The sequence below is a fragment of the Nylanderia fulva genome, unplaced genomic scaffold (assembly GCF_048542155.1).
Source record: "Nylanderia fulva isolate GAGA-0341 unplaced genomic scaffold, ASM4854215v1 Scaffold156, whole genome shotgun sequence".
NCBI lineage: Eukaryota > Metazoa > Arthropoda > Insecta > Hymenoptera > Formicidae > Nylanderia > Nylanderia fulva.
Genome location: NW_028189795.1, coordinates 123,060 through 147,926, shown reverse-complemented (window position 1 = coordinate 147,926; position 24,867 = coordinate 123,060).

The window sequence follows — 24,867 nt, the reverse complement described above, 5'->3', positions numbered from 1 at the left end:
TGCAAGCCGTGATCGACCAAGAGGTCCAAAAGATGGAAGCCGAAGGAGTCATCGAGCCCTCCACCAGCGCCTGGAGCTCTCCGATAGTGCTGGCAAAGAAGAAAGACGGGACCTACCGATTTTGTATAGACTTCCGCCGATTAAACGCGGCCTCCGAGAAAGATGCATACCCGCTGCCTCACATTGCCGCCACCTTGGATAAGCTACGAGGCGCACACTACTTGTCCACGTTGGACCTACGCAGCGGGTATTGGCAAGTGCCACTAACTCCGGAGAGCCGCCCCGCAACCGCCTTCACGGTGCCAGGGAGAGGGCTGATGCAGTTCCGCGTCATGCCATTCGGACTGCATTCAGCACCGGCCACCTTCCAACGGCTGCTCGACACCGTGCTAGGACCCGAGTTAGAACCACACGTCCTCGTCTACTTGGACGACATAGTTGTCGCGTCCCGTACTTTCGAGGAGCACCTAGGCCACTTGGCCGAAGTCTTTCGCCGCCTCCGTGACGCCCGACTCCGCCTCAACCCAGAAAAGTGTCACTTCTGCCGGCCAAGTCTTCGGTACCTCGGACACGTTATCGATCGGCACGGAATCCGGACGGACCCAGAAAAAGTGCGAGCCATTACCGATTGGCCTGCCCCCACGACCCTCCGCAGGGTTCGGCAATTTCTGGGGGTAGCGTCATGGTACCGCCGATTCATCGCTGACTTCTCCACTATCGCCGCCCCTCTCACTCGACTCACTAAAAAGAGAGCGCGCTGGACCTGGGCAAAAGAAGAAGAAACCGCGTTCCGGAAACTAAAACAGGCCTTAACCACCGCACCTGTCCTCGCCTGTCCAGATTTTGCGCGACCATTTCTACTACAAACCGACGCCAGCGCCCACGGGTTAGGGGCCGTATTAACCCAACACCTCGGCGAAGGAGAGCGGGTTATCGCGTACGCCAGCCGGACCCTCAACGCAGCCGAGAAGAATTATAGCGCTACCGAACTAGAGTGCTTGGCTGTCGTGTGGGGTATACGCCGGATGCGGGATTACCTCGAGGGCTACCGATTCACCGTCGTGACCGACCACCAAGCTTTAAAGTGGTTACAACACATCGAGGCCCCTACCGGACGACTAGCCCGCTGGATGTTCGAATTACAACAACATGATTTCGACATCCAGTACCGGCGCGGGACACTTAACCAGGTGGCAGATGCTCTCTCCCGCCTCCCGGAAGCTTTGGCGGTGACCCGGCCGAAATGCCGGTGGTACCACCGTAAACTAGCCGAAGTACGGAGACATCCGACCGATCACCCGGACTATAAAATCCAGGATCAACGATTGTACAGGCATATACTCCACGATCTGGACTTCCGGGAAACACCAGCCGAAGAGCAATGGAAGCAGTGCGTGCCTACAGACCAACGACCCGCCCTGCTTCAGCGAATGCACGACGACCCGGCCGCCGGGCACCTAGGCATTTCCAAAACATTGGCTCGGGTGGCCCAGCTATATTACTGGCCCGGCATGTTTCGGGAAATTGCCCGTTACGTCCGAGGGTGCGCTAATTGTGCGCGGCACAAGGCCAGTCAACAACGACCGGCTGGTCGGATGATGGCCACCTCTGTCCGCGCACCATGGGAACAAGCCGCCGTAGACCTGATCGGTCCCCTGCCTCGATCCACTAGCGGCCATACCTGGCTATTAACCATACAAGACCGGTTCAGTAAGTGGATCGAGATGGTCCCGCTTAGAAAAGCCACCGCCGTAGCCGTAGCCCGAGCACTCACCGACCGCCTGATATACCGGCACGGGTGTCCGGTCGCCCTGGTATCCGATAACGGGACTCAGTTCGTCGCGCAACGCATTAAGGCCTTGCTAGCTTCCTACGGGATACAACATCGGACATCCCCCGTGTACACTCCGCAATGCAATCCGGTAGAGCGAGCGAACCGTACGGTTAAAACAATGATCAGCCAGTACGTAGGCCGGCGGCACAAAGACTGGGACGAGCGAATCCCCGCCTTACAGTTCGCCATCAACACCGCCCGACATGAAGCCACCGGATACACTCCGGCCTACATCCTGCACGGCCGAGAGCTCGCCCGCCCACATCCAGAGGATCGACCAGGAACCGCACCAGCACCAGGACCAAGCACCCGCCAGACCCAGTTGGAGGACGCCTACAAGGTGGTCCGAATCCACCTCGCCCGGGCCTTCCAGCGGCAAGAGAAGCCGTACAACCTGCGGCGACGAGACTGGCGACCGCAGCTGGGCGAACGCGTCTGGAAACGCGACCGCCCCCTGTCCAGCAAGGCCAACGCGTTCAACGCCAAGCTGGCCCCGAAGTACAGCGGACCGATGACTGTCCGGAGGATCGTATCCCCCGTAATTGTTGACCTCAAGGACGCCCGAGGACGATGGCACCGCCACATCCATGTGCAGGACCTCAAGGCGGCATCCGAGGAAGAGGACGAGGAAACCATCGGGGCGTAGGACAGGACCAGCCGCCGTGATTCCTCCAGCGCCATACCGCCCACGCCACTCGGAAGTTCCGAGCCACTTTCCCTACTGGACGGTGGATGATACGGTTCGACCGTTTCGGCCGATCACGTGCGATCCACCGTCTAGGGAGGGGGTAGTGTAACGGCGTAGCCGTTACTAACGCCTCGCGGGCCGATCATCCGCCCGCCACTTGAGGCTATGGCGCCTAAGGCGCCCCTAAGCACAAAATCATAACTGATACACGGGTCACCCTACCCCAGGGGCGCCCCACTACAACCCCCAGAGGCGCCCCACTACGACGCCGGCGTTACCCCCACCACAGCCTCGAGGTAGAGTGGGGGAACCGCCGGCAGGGTATATAAGCCGGCTCGACGGATGAGCCGGCACCAGTCCTGTTCCGGACCTCCTAGCCAGGCAACGGGCTTCTCGTTGTTACGCCGGGTTTCTCGGTTTCTGGCCTCCTACCTTTAGTATCGGGCAACGGGTTTCTCGTTGTTACGCCGGGTTTCCCGGTTTCCGGTCTCTTCCTGCTATACACCGGGTGACGGGTTTCTCGTCATTACGCCGGGTTTCCCGGTTTCCGGTCTCTTCCTGCTACACGCCGGGCAACGGGTTTCTCGTTGTTACGCCGGGTTTCCCGGTTTCCGGTCTCTTCCTGCTACACGCCGGGCAACGGGTTTCTCGTTGTTACGCCGGGTTTCCCGGTTTCCGGTCTCTTCCTGCTACACGCCGGGTGACGGGTTTCTCGTCATTACGCCGGGTTTCCCGGTTTCCGGTTCTTCCTGCTACACGCCGGGCAACGGGTTTCTCGTTGTTACGCCGGGTTTCCCGGTTTCCGGTCTCTTCCTGCTACACGCCGGGCAACGGGTTTCTCGTTGTTACGCCGGGTTTCCCGGTTTCCGGTCTCTTCCTGCTATACACCGGGTGACGGGTTTCTCGTCATTACGCCGGGTTTCCCGGTTTCCGGTTTCTTCCTGCCATAGGCTATACGCCTCCGTACACCGTATCTCTAAGTTATACCGGGTAATTTGTAAATCTTTTCCGGACACCGCTACAGGCTATACGCCTCCTTATTTTGTTTATACCGAGTAGTCAATAAGTTTCTCTATTTAGGGCTTTATGCCAACAAACATTTCGTTTATACCGAGTAGTCAATAAGTTTCTCTATTTAGGCTTTATGCCAACAATCATTTTGTTTACTTGTTTCTTTTTGAATAAACCAAAGTATTGTTAATAAGGAATAAGCGAGTCTGAATCTCCCCCTTCCTCCCGAATCCTGGAACCGGCGAGCCGATCCGCGGCGTCGGGAAAGGTGAACCGTTACAATTTTATAGTATTTTGTTTATTACAAAATATTAAAAAACAAAAAGATTAGCAATCTTCCTGAGAGCATTTTTTTGTAAGTTTTTTTGCGGTAACCACTGTAACTCTGAGCTTGTTCATCTGAAATGAACAATTTGAGCGAATTTAGTTAGTATATTAGTTTGATATCGCTGATATCTTTCTTGTTTTTTTATATTTTGTAATAAAAAAATACTATAGAATCTTTAAAATTTATACAATTGAATGATTAATCATTTATTTTAAAAAATCTCTTCTAACGATATACAAAGAATCATTTTGTATTCCTATAGTCTTTCATAATTTATCAGGTTACTACGCGCATTTTATTATCGAGGACATAGCCACAGCGTTCAAAGGGGAAATCGAATTACTGCCGCTAACGAAGGAAAAATATATATCATTCTCGAAAACTGTTAGATTGACGCAAGACAATAATTCGAAAAATTATATTAAATTACGGTTTATCGATTCGTATAAATTTCTCAGTGCTAGTCTTGACAAATTAGCGTCATTTTTGGATAAAGAAAAACTAAAAATTTTACATTCGAAATATCAAAATTTATCGACAGATACGTTTAATTTATTGACACGGAAGGGCGTCTTTCCGTATGAATACATAGACTGCGTGGACAGATTGCAAGACACATGTTTACCGCCGCGCGACTCATTTTACAGCTCTCTGACCGGCGACACAGTATCCGAGAGTGATTACGCGCACGCCGAGACCGTCTGGAGCCAATTCTCCCTTCGAACGCTAGGCGAATATAGTGATTTATATTTAAAAATAGATGTCTTGGCTGATATATTTGAAAATTTTTGCGACAGTTGTATAAAAAATTACGGACTCGATCCCGCGTATTATTATATTCTTCCCGGATATACATGGGATGCCATGTTAAAACATACAAATATAAAATTTGAATTATTAACAGACATTGATATGGTTATGTTTGTCGAACGAGGTATACGCGGCGGCCTTAGTCAATGTTCAGGTCGATACGCACAGGCTAATAACAAGTACATGCAATCGTACGACCCATCGAAACCCTCATTTTACATCATGTATTTTGATGTAAATAATTTGTATTCGGATGGGCAATGTGTCAATCATTGCCGTATGCCGATTTTCGATGAATCGACGATGTATCGAATTTTGATATATTATTTATCGCGCTCGATTCGCCTATAGACTATGTTGTCGAAGTAGATTTAGAGTATTCGCAGCATCTTCATGACGCGCACATTGATCTACCGTTTTGCCCGACACGCGACAAGCTGCCTGACAAGCGGGAGTATAAACTCCTTGCAACGCTTTACGATAAAAAGCGTTACGTAATACACCATCGTAATCTGCAGCAGTGCACACGCCACGGGCTTTGCATAACAGAAATATACCGCATACTACAATTTACTCAGTCAGCGTGGCTTCAAAAATACATCGAACTCAATACACAGTTTAGAACCGAAGTGAAAAATGATTTTGAAAAAAAATTATATAAATTAATGAATAATGCGGTATTTGGTAAAACGATGGAAAATGTGCGCAATCATGTGAATGTAAAATTATTAACAAAATGGGACGGACGGTACGGTGCGGAGGCAATGATCGCGAAGCTAAATTTTCATAGTACAAGCATATTTTCGGAAAAATGAGTTGCCATAGAATTACGCAAACTCGAAGTTAAATTTTACAAACCAATCTACGTCGGCATGTGCATACTTGACATATCGAAAGTATGTCTTTACGAACTTCATCACGAATACATACATGTCACCGCTCTATCGTGACAATTGTCGAGTAATGTACACCGACACGGACAGTTTAATATATCAAATTAAATGCCAGGATATCTATGAAAATTTGAAACGCGATATCGCTTGATTCGATACCAGCGATTACGCTGCGAATAATGCGTACGGTATACCGCTTGAGAATAAAAAAGTATCGGGTCTGATGAAAGATGAGAATAACGGCGCGATAATGACCGAATTCGTCGGGCTTAGAGCAAAAATGTATGCTTTGCAGGTGGATAATAAAAAGGACATTAAAAAGGCAAAAGATGTCAAAAGTAACGTCGTAGCGCATAGTATAACATTCGACGATTATACGCGCTGCCTTAATGAAGAAATTGAAATGACGCGTCAGCAGTTATGTATAAGATCGAAATTGCATAAAGTGTATACCATCAGCGAGACGAAAATTGCTCTAAGTCCCTACGACGACAAGCGGTATGTCGTACTTGATTCAACCGACACCTTGCCGTGGGGACATTATCGAATACCGTTGTAAATAAACTATATTTATTATATTTATTATATTTATATTATATTTATATTATATTTATTATATTTCACATGTTTATAAATATTGTAAGGATGTATTAATAAGGATTATATATTTTTTGTTATATATTTCATATATGTTATACAATATATATATATATATATATATATATATTATGTTATAAAATAAAATGATTGAATAAAATATGATGCACATTAAATAACATTGTTTTTATGTATCCAAGAGTTGTGCAAACTGTGACATCCCAGCCATTTTACGTAAACCTTGTCACCCCTCCTGCGCAGTATTTTTTCCACGAGGTACACATCCGGATAATTTGCGCGATGCAGCTCGTGCTCGTAAAACGCTCCAGCGATAGATGTCTTGCGATAATCCTTGAGTAGATATGTTACGGGATTAGTATGCTGCACTTTAACAATCTTAAACAATTCAGTTGTCCAATTTGGCGTGTATCCCTTCTTGAAAAGTTGTTTGTACTTGCTGACGCGTATCTGATCACCTACTTTGAACTTTGCCGGGTCCGCAATTTTTACACGATTGTACACGGTAGCCAAGAGTCTTTCGGCGATCACGGGAGTAACGTCGGCGGGTCGCATACCAATCGTTCGATGCTTGCGTGCGTTGTAATCCAATACGAGACGCGGCAGCATGTCGATCTACTTGTAAGTGCCATTTAGCGTAAACATTTTCCACATGTCGTTCTTTAGCGTGCGATTGAATCGCTCGACCACCGACGTCTTCAATACCGAATATGTAGAATAGTGATTAATGTCATGTTTTCGCATAAGTCGTTGCACATCGGCGTTGTAAAATTCCTTCCCGTTATCGGTTTGCATGTTTTTTGGGCATCTCTTGCTATCCCGAATTATCTCGGCAATTGCGTCAGTTGTCTCGCTTCTTCCTTTACTCTTAAATGGTACAGCCCACGCATACTTGCTCAACACATCGATAACGGTGAGTATGTAGTGGTAACCTCTGTTAAAACGAGAGTACGGACGCATCTCGACAATGTCGGTTTGCCACAGATCATCGTATCCCCGCACTATGACATGTCTTCGAGAGAAATTTTTTCTCGCTGACGCATGCAACTCGTTTACCAACTGCCGTCTCTCCAAATGTTGCTTGTTGTTCTTTTCACTATTTATTTTGGTTCTTTATTTAACGATCTCGTTCTTTCGGGTTAGATTCTCGTTTTTTTCGGGTTCTTTCGGGTTAGATTCTCGTTCTTTCGGGTTCTTTCGGGTTCTTGCCTCGTCTTTCGGGTTAAATTTTCATTCTTGCCTTGTTCTTTCGGGTTAAATTTTTGTTCTTTTGCGTTCGTGCCTTGTTTTTTCGGGTTAGATTCTCGTTCTTTCGGGTTCTTGCCTCGTTTTTTTTCGGGTTAGATTCTCGTTCTTTCGGGTTAGCTAGCCGTTCACTCACGTCTTTGACAGTTTCAAAAATTGTTCCTGACTCGATCGCAGCCTTATTCCAAGTCGTTTCTGACTCGTTCGAAGTCCGCCCTGGTCTGTTCGCAGCCGTATCTGAGGCGATCGCAGCCTTTAAGTACTTGTTCGTAGCCTCGTTCGCAACCCTTAGTGAGTTGTACGTAGCCTCGTTCGCAGCAGCCGATACGCCGTTCACTGCTAGACTTTTTACTGCAGTTTTCAGAGGTCACATAACTACCGTCGCTACTCATTGTAGATTAGTAGTACGCTGATAATCCTTTGTAGCTGTTCAACAACTATTTGCAATCACTCGAGAATCCCTTCTAGCCGTTTCACAACTGTTTGATAGACGTTTCTGAGTCAACCGCTCATTAGATGTCTGTGTCTGAGGTAGTGTTTGGCGCACACAGAAACTCTTTTATCGCAGTCTCTAACGCTCGTACATCCTTCTCTAACGCAGCCAGCTTCTCATCTGACTCTATCTGTTGGATCATCAATGTTTTAAAGCACTGTTCCAGGTACAATTTGTTGACGGCATCAGTAGCTTCAGGTAGCGCTACACGGCGAATCTTGCGCGATCTCGTGTCATAATCTGTAGCGACGCGATGCAGAGCGTTTTTGCGCACGCATCTTCTAATCAATCTATACCAATGCTCGCTTGTGCCAGGAGTTGCATCATTTCTCCTTTCGAATGATTTAAATTTATTGATAGACATTTTTTCAATGCTTTGTAAAGTGTCACGCGATAAACTGAATAGATTGTCGGGACCCCGTTTAATTTATAATAATGCTTGCTTCCCGAAGTTCCTCGATGATCGACAGGATGTCGTTGTCATGCACGTTGTTGCCGGCTTGGTGCGAAGCGTCGAGCAATCGTAGGCGATTTATTAGCTCGTTGGGGTCGTTCCAGTGCACGTAATCAATCTTATAGCGTCATAGCGCGAGGCATTCTCTAGCCAGATTTTAGGTCGTCCGATTCCACCCGCGTCAACGGTGCGATTATATATTTGTACTTATCCCTTTTGCTACTCTTTACACGACCTTGCGCATCAAAATTGCATTTATGCGCGTTTGTTGCCAATAATATGTGCTTGTATTTTCGCAAATCGTTATCCCGGTAATTAGGCCTTTTCTTGAAGATCAACTCGTACAATCCTGGCGTTTCAATGTACCGCGTGTCGCCTATGATTATATTGTCATCTTTGTTAATCGCGAATTGCTTGTTTCCGATGCGCATTTCATTCTCGCCGAAATAGACTCCGTACACATTATCAATTCCATCTTTTCATCAGCACCGAGGAGAGCATTTATGTACTCTTGTCCTAATGGCCTTCCTTTTGCATCATTTGTTGATCTTTCGACGATTTTAACCAGTTTTGAAGGGGTACTTCGGGGTATTTCGGGCGGATTATGCGTAGTTTTGAAAACATTTTTGTCTACGAGTGTTTTGGGTATCACAAGTTGTATGCTTTTCGGTGTAGAGGTTGTCGGCAATGAAGCGTCCAATGGCTTCGAAATATCTTGCACATGTTTTCTCTTTTTCGGTGTCTCCTTTTCCTCCTTCTCTTTATATCGCTTGATGATTTTGTTTTCTCTTTTTCGGTGTCTCTCCCTCATACCGCGTCATGAATAGCGCCCCATTGAGAAGTACTCTCTTATCGTATCTTGCTTGTCGCATGCCACATTGTCAAAGACAAAAATTAAATTTGAACATGCATCGCTCGGTGGAATGACGTCACTGTTATTGGAGAATGTAAAGTAGTTGATTTCGTCAATCGGCGTCAATAAATTTTCCAAATAGCGATATTTCGGCTGTTGCAGCGATTTCGAGTACACGTACACGTTCTCGAAACGCACGCCGTGCGGACTTTCCAGCAGGCTTATCAACACGTTGGTTTTACCGCAGTTTGAGGGGCCGCAAACGATCGCGTGTATAGTTGTCGGTAGCATCGTACCGTGTTTGCGCACACCTTCGTTTACGCTGCAGCGTACTCTGTCGTCGTAATTCATCACTTGTATCGTCAGAGGTTGTCGCACAAATTTCATTTTCTCACTCCCGATTTGACCTCCAACGTCCGCCTATTTATAGCTGCGCGGACTCGCGCTTTGCTCAGTATTGTCTAGAGATTGCAGCAAATGTCAACGAAAATAGGCACAGGTCTATTAAATCGTGCGATAAACGCACTTCCGGTCGAGCTTCATATCCCCGGCTATCAATTTTGTGGCCCGGAAACTCGTTTGAAAAAGTGATTGGCTAGAGATGATCAAGGTGTCAACTCATTGGACGCGGCGTGCCGTGAACACGATATAGCATACTCTCGGAACAACAATCTCACCGAGAGACACGCGGCGGATAAGGTATTCGCCGAGAAAGCGAAAACTCGCATCGTCGCGAAAGACTCGAGTCTCGGTGAGAGAGCCGCGGCCACAGTTGTCTGGGCAGCGATGAAAGCCAAGACGAAGCTCGGCATGGGCTTGAAGACGAGGACAAAAAAGAAGACGAGGACGAAGAAGAGAAAATGGATACTTTCGGCAGCGAAACAAGGCGGATTTTTGCCGATTCTACCAATGCTGGGCGCGCTCGGATCTCTGGTTGGCGGAGCGGCTGGCGTAGCAAAAGCGGTGAACGACAGAAAATCCGCGCAACGTCAGTTGCAAGAGATACTACGCCATAATCGCGCTATGGAAGGCCGTGGACTGTATCTCGCCCCTTACACATACGGATGAGGAGCGAGGAAAAAAAAACGTTAAAAAAACGTTTAAAATGCCGAAAGATGTAACTACAAATGTGCAATTATTACAACTTGCAAAACGTATGCACATTCCATATTTTAAAGGTGTTTTCATGCGCAATAATTTACCGATAAATGGCGCGCGAGAAAATGAGAGCGGTATCGTCAATTTAGACAGCACAGACGGTCCTGGCACTCATTGGGTGGCAAATGCAAAAAGGAGAGATCGCGCAATCTATTTCGACAGTTTTGGCAATTTTCAACCACCCGAGGAATTGGCGCGATATTTAAATGTGCCGAAATTGGAATACAATCACACCTCTTATCAAACGTATGATCAGAGTATTTGCGGACAATTGTGCTTGCAGTTTCTCCGAGAGGTTGAATTTTAGTTCAACTTGACGTGAATTTAAAGACTGACATTGTGTTATTTAACTCAGTTTTGTCAACATGTCACTAACACTAACATTGACTGGGAAGAGTAGCGTCCTCGCGGCAAATTACTTTCCCTCCATAGATTTAAGCAACGCGGACTACGAGCTCGGTCTGGCGGACTTTGAAACTTATTACATTATATCGAATGTGAATTCCTCGAATAATAAATTTTACTACGGCAAAGACGAGGCGGAAATTACTATTCCCGAGGGATCGTACGAGTTGCAAGCGATACATGAATTTTTGAAACGCACACTTGCCCGGAAACATAATGCTGTTCGTGATAAAAGTGTCGACGATGAAGATTCCCCGATAGTGCTCCGCGCTAATTACAACACGATAAGAAGTGAGATTAAATGTGCCTACAGAATAAACTTTACGAGGGTCACTATTTATATTTCGGGAATTGGCAATACTGATGTCATGTGAGTCCATCTGACGGTTCCATCGTAAAGTTTGACATTTTTGACGATATACGTACTCAGAACATTTTGTCATACGGACGCTATTTGTTTATTTTATATTTAGTTGAAAGTTTCGTCTCGGCAAAAAATGGAACTGAATCGTGAACATTTTCGTGCGATGATTTTTTACGACTTTCGACGTGGATTATCACAACAAGAGTGCGTCAATCAACTTAATTTGACTTTTGGCGATGAAGCTCCATCAAAAACCACTGTGTATCGCTGGTATAGTGAATTCAATCGTGGTCGTAGTTCGCTGTCCGACGAGTTTCGTGAAAGTCGTCCAAAATCGACTGTAGTGCCAGAAAACATCGATGCTGTGCACGAAATGATTAAGCAAGATCGTCATGTAACCTATTGTGAGATTGAGGCATCCCTAAGCATTAGTTCCACCAGCATATATGCGATTTTACATGAACACTTAGCTGTGCGAAAGTTATGTTCGCGTTGGATCCCACATAATTTGACAATCGCTCAAAAAAAGGCTCGTGTCGATTGGTGCAAAGAAATGCTTAAGAAATACAATCGCGGTGCTTCAAAAGACGTTTATAAAATCGTTACAGATGATGAATCATGGATATATTCGTATGAGCCCGAAAGTAAGCAGCAGTCGACTGTATGGGTGTTCTAAGATGAACCAAATCCAACAAAAGTTGTTCGCGCACGAAGCATTTCAAAGAAAATGGTGGCCTGTTTCTTCGGAAAAACTGGTCATATTGTAACAGTGCCTCTAGAGGATCGTAGAACAGTAAATTCTGAGTGGTACACAACCATCTGTTTGCCAGAAATCTTCGGTGAAATAAGGAAAACAAACAAGAGACGTCGGATTGTTCTTCATCATGACAATGCGAGCTCTCACACATCGGCTCAAACAAGAGACTATTTGAGCATTTAAAACATCGAATTGATGGGTCATCCGCCGTACAGCCCTGATTTGGCACCCAATGATTTCTTTTTGTTCCCATCCGTGAAGAATAAACTGCGTGGTCAACAATTTTTATCGCCCGAAGAAGCTATTGAAGCGTCCAAAAATCATGTTTTGGAGATACCTCATTCGGAATGGAATAAATGCTTTGAAAATTGGTTTAAGCGCATGCAAAAGTGTATCGATCATCGTGGCGAGTACTTTAAAAAACAATAAAAATATATTCGCAGCTTAACTATTTGTTTTTGTTCCTATTCCCGAAATATAAATAGTGACCCTTGCATGCTCAACAACATTGGATCTCTGCTGGGATTCTCGAATCGTATACTGCAACCGCAAAAATGGTACGAATCGGACATGCCGATTAATATTATCAACGTGAACATTATCCGCATAGAGTGTAACGTGACTGCGGGTGCATACAACAATGGTAAACTCGTTCATATAATAAATGAATTTTCACCGAGGGTACCACCAGGATATAAGATATATCCTGGTGGTACCCTCGGTGGATATATGCTGGCGGAAACGCCGGCACAGATCATTTACCTGCCGGTCTTTGTACGGAGCATTACTGATTTAGTGTTACGCGTTGTCGACTAGGAGGGACGATTGCTCGATTTTCGAGGCGAAGAGATAACAGTTAGATTGCACGTTCGACGGCGATAACACCTCGTGTGACGGGATGCTTGTGTTGAATAAAGACACGAAGAACACAATCAGGCTAGCAGCAACATCATTTGCTAATATCAAATCAACCACGAAGAAGAGACTTACCTCGTCAAACGTTGCGTTTTTACAATCTTTGGAATTTGCGGTGCGTGCCATCTGAACAATGACGGAGATTCTCAACATCGAGGAAGAGCCAGTCTTTGACGATCGCATCGTCAAGATTGAGACTCACACATACAACTCGTTTGCCAACACAACATTTGGACACAGCGACGAGATAAGAATACCCATACAACAACAGGATTTGTATATGTTGCCGTATGAGAGTTTTCTTTACATTAAGGAGAATTGCGGATAAATCATCCAATTGACACAATGTGACACTGAGAAATAATTGCATCGCATTCATGTTTGACGAAATTCGATATGAACTCGATGGTGTGGAGATTGATTGCAACAGAAATGTAGAAATAATAAGTTTGCTCAAAAATTATGTAATGATATCATTCGATAGAAGCATGGTTATGAATAACGCCGGCTGAAGTAATCCGATTTCTGCGAGTGGATACTTCAATTTCTGCGTACCGTTCTACATGTTGCTGGGATTTTGTGATGACTACAAACGAGTAATGATTAATGCGCGTCACAAATTAATCTTAATACGATCGCGCAACGACAACAATTGTCTGTTTGGAAATTCGGCGTTAGAGCCTGTAATCAACTTATTTAAAATACAATAGCAAATGCCACATGTGTTGTTGAGCGAGATCAACAAGCTGTCGATGCTGCGCGCTCTGGAAAGCGGACGTTATCTCAGCATGGGTTTTCGCTCGTGGGATCTATACAAATTTCCGCTATTGCAGCGTACGACCAAGCATTCGTGGGCCATTAAGACCGCGACTCAACTGGAGAAGCCACGATATGTAATTTTTGCTCTGCAAACAGGCCGGAAAAATGTCATGTCCGAGGATATCAGTCGATTCGACGACTGTAAATTAATCAACGTGAAACTCTTTCTGAACTTGGACAGTTATCCGTACGACGACATGAATCTGAATTTTGATAAAAACAGATGGTCAATTCTGTACGACACCTACACACGTTTCTGCAAGAACTATTACGGATACGAATACCTCGAGCCCAATCTCACCGTCACACGGTTTTTACAAAACGGTCCATTCGTGATCTGTTCTCGACAAAACGAATCGGTCAAGAGCGCAACAGTGGATGTGAGATTAGAATTTGAGTGTAAGGAAAACGTGCCTAATAATATCACTGCGTACTGCCTCATTATACACGATCGTGTGATCCAATACAATCCATTGACCAACGTTGTGCGCAAAATCACCTAAAAATATTTACTCAAATACGCGTGTGAGAGAGGGGGGAAGGACACATAAGCAAGATGATGTAAGATGTCTGAAAAGTATCGTCATACCTCTCGACTGACTCACATCGAAGAGATCATGTCTGCACCAACGTTTGTCGACCTGCAAGGATTTATTCTAAATAAACGATTTATTGTGAAGGATAAGGCAATACTGAGAAGAGGATATATCCTGTCACACTATTTCTTTGCATGCCCTGTGCCATGGAGCGTGCTCATAAAATCGGAGAGGCGTCAAGCCTCGTGGTTAACTCAACATCATCATGGCTTACAATGAGAGGATGAAAATGTTCCATACAGCATGGCTCAGTGCTTGATTACGGTAGCTATTGTTGGCATAAATGAACAAGAAGACGATGAAGAAGAGTCCTCTCTCGTGTATGTAAAAGGACTCGAAAAACGAGAATGGCTGGGGGAAATAATGGATGAGGATCATGTGAGAAGCGGTTTCACCATTGAGACCTTAAATGCCATATATGAAGATGTGCCTGCATTAAATAAGTTAGATCCCACATATACTCTACGGTTTAATAAACATGTAAAAAATTGCGCGTTACAAAATGTATTGGCTCTTTAGTCGAGATGAATAAGGTGGTTTAAAAATTGGAGAGCTGACTTAAAAATATTCTTATTATTATAAAATGTATTTAAATTATTTAATTGGTAGTCGGCCAATCGCGACGATTATCCGTTTTTTGAATAAACATATTGTTTACATACTATTCTCTTTGTTCTTTCTCTCACAAGATCGTATTTCTAAGAATTATTTTTACCCCTTCTCCTAATATTTTAAAAATGAGCGTTACTCGATTATTAGTACCTTTATACGATCAGTCTTTCGTCGACTGTTTTGACTGGTGGTTCACTTTTTTAATACCCTCGAAATGTTCTGCATCGAAAGAAGCAGCATGAATTATTACATGCCGAGACGTAATGAAACGTGTGAGAAGAAATGCGACGAGTAAGTATAAATTTTTTTTCTATTTTGTATTTATACTTTTATTTTTTTTTATATTTTTTATATTTTATATTTTTTATATTTTATATTTTTTATATTTTATATTTTTTTATATTTTTATATTTTTGTACAAGTTATAATTTCTTTTTTCTAATTTAGTTATAATTTCTTTTTTCTAATTTAGTTATAATTTCTCTTTTCTAATTTTACAGCGTTTTGCTGGAGCCTCGTGCGGTTCGTATACTAGGAAGACGATACGCATTGACAGCCACGGAATTCAAATTCCTTGAAATTGGCATCAGAATGAATCCACCGAGTTACGTGGAAATCGCCATAGGAGATAATCGGTGAAAACAGCTAATACTATCTATTGAAACGTGGAAAGGACTCTACGAGCAACGTCACGCTATTCAAAATTATCTGAACAATGACTCCCCCAACAACGATGTGTATAATTTCATAAGTGTCGGGCCGCTAACAGTGCGATTTCACAAAATAAACGACACCAAACTCATAAGTCTTGAATCAGCGGACGTGCGCATGATGATGGTCGAATCGACATTACACCGAATGTTCAAGCTCGATCCATGCATCGAGCTAACGTTTGATCGATTGACGAGACTAACTGCAACAGTAGACATCAAGTTTACGAAATTCTTCAATATTGCATCCGCTATAACGGATGCTAGAGAATTGCCAAATGCGATACGCGCTAGCGACGCCTTCAACAAACATCAACTCGTCGATTGCGAGTTAGTAGAGTTAGTCTTTTAATTTGTAAGAAAAATTTATATATAATTATGTATTAAATATAAGAGGAATAAATACTTATATGTCTATATCATGATGTACTTTTTCACATCCGCGCGCACTCTCCCAGCTTTCATGCATAGCTCCTTACTAGAGTTATCATGCAAGAATGCTATGCTAAGGATTGCGAGAGAGCAATTACTAGAAAAGAGACAGCGCGAGGCGCACGCAAGGCGCATGCGAGAGAAGACGGGCCATGCCTGGATTCGGCGGCAGCGAGAGAGAAGATGGGCCGCAGCGGCGGCAGCGCGAGAGAGAAGACGCGAGCGCGAGAAAGAATACGGGCCGCAGCGAGAGGCGCACGCGAGAGAGAGACGGCAAAATAAGACGCAGCGTGAGATAATGCAAGACGCATGCAATAGGTAACGCGGGGCGTGCATAGGAGAGCGCAAAGAGAGGGAAAGAGGAGCGACAAGATGATGCGAGAGAAAAGACGCGAGATGTTTATCTCAGAGAGCTTTTAAAATAATTTATAATAATTTTTAATAATTTCTTTATATATTTACTTATTGACTTATAATTTAAAAGGGAACAAGAGGTAAGGAGGACATTTTAATCTAAAATAAATACACTTATTTGATAATAATATTTTTTAATCTATAAAATATGTGTAAATTTACCAAAAATTTGTGTGTGTATGTAATTAATATATATTTAAAAAATGTATAAAATTTAAAAATAAAAAATGTATAAAATTAAAAATATATAAGTATAAAAATTTAAATATATAATGTTAAAAAAAAATATAAAAATAAAATAAAAAATAAAACACTTAATTTAAAAACGAGCTGTGAGGCGGGCCACAGTGGCGACGGCGGCGACGGTGGAGAGGACTGCAGCGGCGGCGGGCCCGATGGGAAGAGCGGCGGTGGTAACGGCAGTGGATCTGTATACAGAAAAATAATTTTTTTTTCAAGTATTAAATTTTTAACAAATTATTTTAAAATACTTACCGTTCCAATTTTTCATCTCAGGTTCAGGTAGATATAAGTCCAACCCGAAAAGCTCCCAAAAATGGAAAATATTTTGCTGCAGTTGGTTGACGTTTTCCCGTATGCGAGCGTTCTCCATGTCGCCCCACATCTCGTCAAAGAGCCGCCGCTCCTTTCTCCTCACCATCTGCACCCATTCCCGGTCCGTCAGATGTTCATCTATTGATATTTCAACTTGTCCGAACAATTCGATCAAGTTGAACGCGTTCCTCCGGATCTCTGGCCAGTGCTCCTCCAAATCACGGAGCACCTCCGTGTCACCCCAGAGATAGTCGAGGTACTCGCGCCACTCCGCCTTCTCCAGCCACACCCTCTCTGGCCCTGTTGTCTTCTCTTCTACCGGAGAATCCACCCGTTCAATGATCGGTTCTTCGGTAGTTATCAAATCCTCAATCATCCGACAGCAACAGATAATGAACAAGAAAAACTAAAAAAAGTAAACATTAACATATTTTTCTCCACTATTCATTAATATTTTCACTTAAAAAAAAGGCACTACCATTTTGGCTGCAATTGTCACGTATCCTCTAGTAATTTTTGTTCGCAAACTGCACGACACTTCTTTGATAAACGTTTGAACCTTTATGATGACCTTTTTGCAGAGACAGACCCGCTCTCCACAGGCTGTACCCCACTTAAAAAATCTTCACAAAGGACTATAAAATCACCAGGCGCTATCTATTTCAAAAAACAAACCAAGTGCCGAATGTTTACATCTCGCGTTCGAGAGAGCCGGCGCGACGAGAGACAGGCCCACGTGGAGAGGCGCGCGCTCTCCCATGCATTTGCGAGAGAAAGAAGAGATGCTGATGCAGAGAATGATTTTTATATTTTAATTTATTTTTTTAATTACTTTTTATATGCTTGTGGGGTGTCGCAAGGGATGGGAAAACGACAAGATTTAATTGTACATTATTTTTATATAAAAAATATAGTTTATTATAAATTTTGTGTGTATATTTATAAAACGTGTTTGTGTGTGTGCGTGCGTGCGTGCGTGCGTGCGTGCGTGAATGTGTAATTATTATAATATAAAATTTATAAAATTGTATAAATTAAAAATTATAAAAATGTATAAAATAAAAATTTATATAAAATGTATAAAAATTTATAAAATAAATTATTTGTGATGACTTCCATCTCGTTCTCAGAAACGTTGTCAGAAACGTCGACCACAATGATGTCTTTATCCATAGGAATTGGACACATGTTTCCACAATTTCAGAACACGAAATAAGTTCTTACTTCCGCACTTACATAAAACAGTACAGAAAAATAAACTTTTCGCGGACCGGTCAGTGTGCTGTCAAATCTTGGACTATGATTTGAGAACGCATAGGTCTTTATTATATATCCCGTTCAGCCCTTTGTGCTTCACGTGCGATCGAACTTATTTCAGAAAGAAATATGATCGGTTATAAAAGAGCAGCCGCGGCAGCAGCCGATTATCGTTTTGTTTACACCTCACGAAAATATGTCTCGACACATTCACTACAATCCTGTCTTCCACGCGTGATAAAACTTATCTTATATACACTAATATACTCTTCGCATATGTTCCGCTTTCACTTTTCTAATTGACATTAATGGTAATCATTGGGATTATCGAGTTCTGTTATGTGTTGTTTCTATAGCTTTCGCCAATGAACCATTTTACATGGAAAATCATATAAAGTATTCGCAAAGAGACTTCTGTACAGCTCTTTCGTGTTACGTTTTTTGAAACCTATTTCACGCGCATATATTGCCTGCACGATTGAGTTTACATGAGTTTTGCTTGTAAGCGCGGGCATACTGGTATCTTTGCTTAGGCATATTTTGCGTACCACTTTTCTTTTTTCTTCAAGTTCGGCGATGCGAGCTTTTCGTGATTTTTCATAAAAGAGAAATAATTTTTTAGATCTTAAATTCCTATGATATCTATCTGGTGGTGGATATTGGTCTTCCAAAATGTCGATACATTTATCACAGTCTTTCAACCAATCGTAATAGGAATATTTACTTTCTTTCTCCCACTTTTTAACCCTTTTCTTTCTATACACTGCACTATCAGTTTTTTCCATTTCAACGGGACACTTGGACACATTTTTTTCCATTAGATTGGCATTGACTATTACACCAACTTTCAATAATTCGAATGGCATCTCATGCAACGGCACCCCCTCGCGACAACTCGTTGGCTGCATATTTATTGTCTGTAACTTTTCACACTTATTACACTTGTGGTCACTAACCTCAGCCTATTTTCGCTGACATTCGCTGCAATCCCTAATCATCGGTGCTGGACCGTCAATGTGCGTTTGCATTCACGGTCAATTGTAATGCTCGAGACAGCGACGATATGTCTGAACCTCCGGATCCGCCTTGATGTGCTCCGGAAGCTTGTCCCACAAACGTTCTACGAAATAGCCGCACTTTTACAGTAAAACAATCTTTGGAATATATTGCAGTTATTCAGCACTTAAACTGAGAATGTCGGAAGCACTTGATAGCATGACAAACATTTTGCACACCGAATGAGGAAAGCATGCGCTCTCGTGGTCACCGTACTTTGATTTGACCTGGCAGCATCAAGGTCCTCATTATATATCCCGTTCAACTCTTTGTTCGTTAACGTGTGAACGATTATTTAACTTCCCGGTATGCGTATCTCCCCGGTGATAATTCGTAGAAATTTTTTCTAGGAAAAGTTTAGATAAAATAGTAATTAATATTTATATGATTAATATTTATATGATTATAAAGCAACCGCAGATTTTCGGCGCTTGTTTTGTTTATAAATTCCTGCAGCCGCTGGTTATCGGCGCTGGTATTTCTTCCTAAAATAAACAATGAAGAACCGCCGCTTATGGGGGAGGGGGGTACCGCGAGGGCGAAATGCAATTCCCCGCAAAAACATGTCTCGACGCGTTCGCCGCAGATAATTGATATATGATTGTAATAGATATCGTTGTATTAGATATTTGTTTATCTTATTTTGTTTATGTAATAGATATCTTACAAAGATGCCGCTTATCTTATCTTGTAATAGATATCGCTGTAATAGATATATATTTATTTTTTGTTTATAAACATATCAGGTAACATGATCCGATAATCCTCTCTTATCTGCTGATAAGATTTCCCGCCCACGTGACGTCATACCCTCTCGCCTCTGAAAACCGCCCCGCACCCCCCTCAGAGGACTCGAGTTAGGACCCCCATAGTATACCTATTGGTCTCTCTCGCTTTCGCGCGCAAAGCAGCTATCGAGCACGTGTAAGCACGCAGAGCGTGGGGCAAAGACCACCCCGCAGCCGCGCGCTGTCGGGTACAGGTAGACAAAAAATGCAGTAACTGATTATCAAACAACGATTGGTTGTGTGCCTCGGGTCGGGCACAAAGGGTCACGCCAAATTAGGATGAGGGTCCGGGGCGTCAGGGCTTGGATCGGGGTTATTGTATTAATTTACTTCACGTTTTTACTATTAAAGAGCTTTTATTTGAACTAAAACACTTGACGTTATCTTTATTTTCACAATATTACACTTTCTAGTTACTTAACTAGTTGAGCAATAGCGATTACGTATGACTTCGCGAATTGCGCGCGCGACTGCGATAAGATGTTATAGATCGTACGCGGTTAGCGTGGTTACTTTTAATTAGCAACTTGTGAGCGACTGTCGGGCGCGTCTCCTGCTCGGTTTATATAGTATCGCTTTTTGGAGGTTCCTTGATCGGAAGGGGTATTTGGCAACGGGCCTTCTCGGTCAAGAACCTAGGTGCAAGTGAAGTAAATTCAAAGATTTTTCCGCTTCGCTTGCACTTTTGCGCAATTTCGGTTTCGCGTGCAGCGTTTGCGTTTTTCGCGCAATCAGCATCCGTCGTCAGGCGGATGTAGTATGAGTAATTATATCTTATTAGTAATATTCCTTAGGGATATAACATTTCTCCCCCGTTAAAGAAGAAAAACGAAGATACGTAGTTTTTTGCTTAATACTAAGGTTTACAAAAATTTTATTCTCGTTTACAATATGATTATAATCGTTTTTTATTTTCTAAAAACATATGCTATTGCTTCTTTTTAATATTGATTTAAGTAAACTCCAGTCATTGTCAAGTATCGTCACTCTCGGTCTTTTTTTAATGTCTTTGTTATTTTTTATTTTCTAGACCGTAGTAAATATCGCAATTAATGTTAGTATTATTATTATTATTACTCCGCTTGAGGTCATGGGATAAATAAATTGTTTCTTTGTATAAAGTGTTCTTCTATTTTATTTAAGTATGCTACTGTGTCGTTTATTATCGTCCTACTGGTGATATGTATTTTTTTAATTGTCTATAAATTGTTTTAGTTTGTTTGCATTGTCGGTCTTTCTTTTTTTGTTGTATAATTGACATCGGAGTTTTTTTCAATTATTGTATACGGTTCTATCAACAAGGCGTCAAGTTTCTTACGAGGGCTATTTCAAAAGTTTTTGGCCTTGTTAAGACAAACACATATTTCGAAGCAAAACAAAATTTATTTCTCGACGTAGTCTCCCTGCAACTCGATATATTTGGTCCAACGTTTCTCCCATCCTTTTAAACCGTCAAAAAAAATTGATTGTCTAAACCTGAAAATACTGGTTTACAGCGTCTTCCATCTCAGTATTTGACCCATATTTTTTTCCCTCGAGAAATTTTTTCAATTTAGGAAACAGGAAAAAATCGCTGGAAGCTGGATCTGGCGAATTCTGTGGGTGCGGAAGCAATTCAAACTTCAATTCGTTCAATTTTGACATTGCGACCATGCACGTGTGAACCCGAGCATTATCCCGGCGAAACAGGATTTTTGGAGCTTTGGAAGAGTGCTATAGACAAAGTAATGATCAGAATGACTTGAAATTTTTACGGTTTACATATATCAAGGTCATCTGTCGGACGGTGAAAGAAATTTTTTTCTATAATTACTTTATGTCGATGAGGCCGAAAACTTTTCAAATGACCCTCGTAGATCGTCCGCGGCGTAATGTTTCATCGTACATTAACATTTTTTCGCCGATTCTAAATTTTGTTTCCTTCACGTTTTTATCGTAATATTTTTTAGCTTTGATTTTTTCTTTCTGAACGCGGTTTTTTGTGATCTGCTAAGTGGCCCTCAACCTTTCCCTAAGTTCCTGGGCGTAATCGTCATAGCTATAGGTCATTTTCGGCGGTTTGGTCAATGCTGTCGGTAAATTTGCTTGATGACCGTATATTAATTCGAAAGGCGTATAACTTGTTGTTGTATGCGGGATCGTATTATATGCGAACATTGTTTACGGTGTTCATTTGTCCCAGTCCGTCTGATCGGCGTCGATATAATGTCAAAGGTATTCGGCTAATGCTTTATGTGATCGTTCTATTGCTCCATTCGTTTCCGGATGATATGCGGTTGTTTGCAGCTTCTCGATTTTTAGTAATTTACAAGTATTTGTAAAGATTTTGCTTAGAAAATTTGTTCCCTGATTTGTCAGAATTTTATCCGGAATTTCGTGTTCGAGAATTATTTTCGTTACGAATTCTTTCGCGATTGTTCCAGCCTCCTGGTTCGGTATCGGTATTGTCTTGCTAAATTTTGTTAAGCTGTCTTGAAATGTTAATAAATATTTATTTCCGTTTGTAGTTACCGTTAGCGGCCCTACTATATCTAACGCACATTTCTCGAATGGTTCATAAGTTGTGTCAGTATTTATTAGTGGCGCTTTATTTTTTGGTGACGATTTATTTTTCTGGCACGACTCACATTTTGCAATATGTTTTTCAACGTCTTTTGTCAGACCTGGCCAATTGTGTAGCAGGCGAATTTGTTTGATTGTTCTCTCGATACCTTAATGTCCTCTGATAGGCGCGTTATGGTATTCGTAAAGTATTTGCCTTTTTTCTTTTTTGATGTATACTTTTTCCTTGGCGGAATCTTCTTTTTCTTTCTCCTTTTCTATCCTAAGGATCTCTTCTTCTGTTTCTTCTTGGTTGGCGTCTCTTGTTACGTTTCGATTTAGTGCGTCAGCGTTTGCGTTCGCTCGTCCGGTCTTATGTATGATTTCGTAATCATATTCCTCTAATTTTACTTTCCATTGGATTAATCTTGAACCGGGGTCGTTTACGCTGAAAAGCCAAACCAAGGGTTTGTGATCCGTAATAATTTTGAATTTTGTTCCATAAATATATAGTCTAAAATGCTTCACAACCCATACGATTGCTAGTAATTCTTTTTCGGTTGTATTGTAATTCTGCTCTGCGCGAGATAGCACTCTATTTACGTAAGCAACGGGACGGTCGTTGCCTATCGGTCCCTGCGAGAGCACGGCTCTGATTGGGTAATCAGAAGTCTGTGGTCACATTAAATTTTTTATTGAAATCTGGATATTGCAATAATATTGGTGCCGTTGTTAATTTATCTTTTAATATGTCGAACGCTATCTGCTGTTCGTTATGCCACGCAAAGGTTTCGTTTTTCTTCGTTAATTTCGGTAGAGGCTTCGTGATTTTTGAAAAATCTTGTATGAACTTGCGATAATATCCGGTTAATCCGATGAATGACTGGATGTCCTTTACTTTTTTCGGCAACGGAAACTCCTTTATTGCTGTTAATTTTGATGAGTCAGATAATATTCCATTTTCGGAGATGATGTGCCCCAGATATATTATCTCTTTTCGCAGGAATTCGCATTTATCCGGCTGTAGCTTCAGATTGTGTTTTCGTAATCTCTACAAGACTTTCACAAGTCTTTGATTATGATTCTCCAGATTGGATCCATAGATAACGATGTCGTCTAGGTAGACCAGGCATCTGAGTCCTTGTATCCCCGTGAGTACTGAATTCATCAGGCGTTGGAAAGTTGCTGGCGCATTCTTTAATCGAAACGGCATTCGATTAAATTCATAGGTTGAAAAAGCTGTCTTGTTTTTATCTTTCTCCGCCATTGCTATTCTGATGCCAGATCCAGAGTGGTAAAGTACTTGGCGTTTCCCAGCTGATCTAGTATATCCGTGATATTTGGCAGTGGGAATGAGTCACCTATTGTTAGATCATTTAGGCGCCTAAAATCTACGACTATCCTTAATTTTGGTTTCCTGGATGCGTCTGCTTTTTTCGGTACTACAAGTAATGTCGCGTTTCATTGACTAACGCTCTTTTTAATAATACCGGCCTCTAGTATTTCTTGTACTTGTTTGTTTACTTCTGCCTTGTGTTTCTCCGGCAGATGATATCGTCGTACGTTTACTGGTGCTAAGTCGGCGCGTGTGGCTATCTTGTGACTCATAGTTGCGGTGGAGCTCAGCGGTTCTCCGCTCAAAAGAAATAAGTCGCAAAATTCTTCGCATATCCTATGTATTGCCTGTCGTTCTTCTGAGTTGAGATGCTCTGTTCGTAATAATTGTCATATTTTTTTATTCCGTTCCGTTGAATATTTTGGATTTTCGGTTTGTAAGACGTTTATTTTATGTGTTGCTTCTACGTTTATGTTATCTATCATTACCATGGGTGTTCGAATCTCGACAACTTCGTCAGTTGTATTTATGACGCTAATTGAACACACGTAGTTTTCTGGTTGCACTAGGCATCGTCCTATATAGACACCGGGTGCAGTTTCTTTGGCTCTTACGATTCCTGCGCTATTTTTATTTGTGGCGGCTCGGATAATCGTTTTGCTGCGCGGCTGTAACCGGATTTTCTCATGCAATTGTAGATTTAATATGACGTCTCCTATAGTGAGTTGCCGTTTTTTGAAATTGCAGTTAACTCCAGGTCTGTGAAGTTGGCACCCCTAAATGCGAATTTTGACATAAACTATATGGCATTTGATTGTCCAGAATTTGTCCACATTTGTCCATAAAAAATAATTTTTGTCTATTCTTGCAAAAAAAAATTTAAAAAAAAATATATATATTTTATAAATTAAACCTCGGCTCGTATACA